The sequence below is a fragment of the Herpailurus yagouaroundi genome, unplaced genomic scaffold (assembly GCF_014898765.1).
Source record: "Herpailurus yagouaroundi ecotype Mexico unplaced genomic scaffold, PumYag 254, whole genome shotgun sequence".
In the NCBI taxonomy this organism is placed as follows: Eukaryota; Metazoa; Chordata; class Mammalia; order Carnivora; family Felidae; genus Herpailurus; species Herpailurus yagouaroundi.
In genome coordinates this window covers 378576-381337 of record NW_024412471.1, presented here as the reverse complement: position 1 = coordinate 381337, position 2762 = coordinate 378576, and positions in this window count along the sequence as shown.

Genomic DNA, 2762 nt, shown 5'->3' with positions numbered 1-2762 from the left:
TCCCAAACTGCTCTGTCACTGAGCTGTGTGCCAGACACGTCTCAAGCCCCTCCTCCCTTTTCTCCTCCCTCTGGTCACTACTGCGTTTTGCCCTTCACTCTCTTCATCTGCCTTGGAGCCAATAAAAATACCCAGGAATTAGGAAGCAGTAAGGAGGTCAAAGAAGCCCTTCAATGACAAGAGGAGTCCTTGTCATAGAATCAGAGGTCAGGAGGGGAACACAGGCTCTTTTAGCACAATAAATGCCAAGTTTGAGTGCAGAGAGGTAAGATTCATGTACAGGGACAACAGAAGTTGGAAAAGCCTTGTCACCTGGGCCTGGTGACTTTCCATGTGAGGGACAGCCTATGCATCCTCCTCATGTCCAGCTCCAGCACCTTCCTGGATGGGGTTAAGATATTCCCCCAGAAGGACCCAGGAAGCCCTGCCTCTGCCTCTTAGACCTGCTAGTTCTCACTGACTTGTTCAAGTATGAGTATGTGCCAAGCACTTGCAAGTTGCTGGCAATTCTAGGAGGACTCAAACTGTTTTCTAGGATCTCATGGTTGCAGTGAGCACATGTGGAACTACTGAAGTAAAATGTAATGTTTGAAGTGCCACAGCTTCACACAGGCCTCTGTGGTGCTCAGCATGAAGGAGAGGTGAGTGCAGGGTGGCGGTTGGCGATGCCCTCTCCCTGCAGAATCACAGGTGGCAGGGGGAAGGTGGAGGGAGGGTGTAACTCCAGCTTTCCCTGAGGGGTGCTGATGTCTTCTCTGCTCGAGCCCACTGATTTCCCTGAGGTGGGGAGAACATGCCTTCATCTTCCTCTTCATTCGAAGTGAGTCACTGCACCCTATGCAGAGGCTGGGCTAGGCTCTGACATGTGGGGGAGGGGAGCACTAAGCAGGTGGGCGTGGGGAGGGCACTGGGGAGTCAGAACCAATGGTGTGGGATTAGAGACCTCATGTTTTCACAGGACTGATGGCCACCACCAGATCTACTCTAACCAAACCTAACGTTTTCCTCAGACTGAGATCTTCCCTGAATTTATCAAAGCTATGCTGGTGTCTACTAAAAAACCAGGGCTCTCAAGTAAACAGAAACAAATCGTAATTTGAGGCCATGCTTTTCAATCTTGGAACATCAGTGTGTGTGTGTGTGTGTGTGTGTGCATGCACAAGGCATATGTGCACATGTGTGTTGTGTGTTCATGTGTGCATATGTATTACGTATGAAGCATATATATATTATGTGTGGTGTGTGTAGTATCTGAGCCATGACTCAACAACTTTATACCCCTTGGCTGAGTACTACCTAAGGATTTCTTGTGCTTTAGGGTGGCAAATGGCCTCTCTATGCTGTGAATCTAGAGCCTGCTATAGTGCGAGTCCCATACCTATGTCTTCGAAAACTCCTAGCTCCAATAGTTGAGCCGGGCTGTGTATTTCAGAGCAGATCTGACGTCAGCTCTGACTTATGCACTGTGTTTGGTACCTTTATCTTCCTAACATCTAAGGAACTAGTTTTCCATTAATGTTGGAGGAGAAATTGATTTCTACTTTGCCATTTCTCAAGAGCATTTCCCACCCAAAGCTTAATTTTGTGGAAGTATTTGGCACTGTGCCAGTTTGGCTTTACCTCAGGCTCTATCATGTTTTTTCTTTATTTCTTCTTTTATTATGATAAAATATATGTCAACATGAAAGTTCCCATTTTAGCCATTTTTAAGTGTACAATTCAGTGGCATTAAGTACATTCACAATGTTGTGCAATCATCTCTACTATTCATTTCCAGAACTTTTTTTTATCACCCCAAACAGAAACTTTGTCCTTATTAGACAATAATCATCCTTCTCCTCTCCCTGAAACCCTGGGTCACTTCTATTCTGCTTTCTGTCTCTGAACTGGACTGTCCTAGATTCTTCATATGAGTGGAATTATACAATATTTGTCCTTTTGTGTTTGTGTGTTTTTAACTTAGCATAATGTTTTTAGAGTTTATCCACATTGTAACATTACTTTTTAAGATCAAATAATATTCCATTATATGTATATACTGCATTTTGTTTATACATCATCTGTTGATAGACATTTGGATTGATTCTACCTTTTGGTTAGTGTGAATAGTGCTGCTGGGAACAAGGCTGTATAAATATCTGAGTCCCTGATTTCAGTTCTGTAAGTGTATCCTTAGCCGTGGAATTGCATGATGTATTGCTGGTTTTCTAGCATCATTTTTAAGGAATACCCTTGCTTAGGTCTGGTTGATCATTTCTGCTTTCCCATTATCTCAACAACTTGTAGTCAATGGAAAATGTCGCTCTTGGTTCACACATGAAATGATGGTTTCTCTAGGGCCTCAGGAGATGTGGGTCAGTTGACAGTTGTATTTTTTTTTTTCTAACATCAGGGATGGCATCTTCCTGCCCCAGATGGGGTCCTGTAGCAGCTATGACTTACATGGTTTGGAAGTTTATTGGTATATAGTTTTAAAAAGCACTATTAAACACATTGAGTTGGGCTAGGAAAAAGTAATTTAGAAAGAATTCTATTTGTTGCTTTGAAGCAAATCAGAATGGTGTGGTGATTACATTGGGGGTCCTGTAGCCAGACTTCTGGGGGACTTTGGCAAGTTAGGAAAACGTGTGATGATTATGTTTCCACTTCTGTGACATGAGATAATAAGAGCTCCCATCTGAGGGTAGTTGGGAGGAGGCTTTGAGGAGCTGTATGCCAACAGAATCATGCATGGCTCAGGGTAGGTCTGAAGTGAATATCTG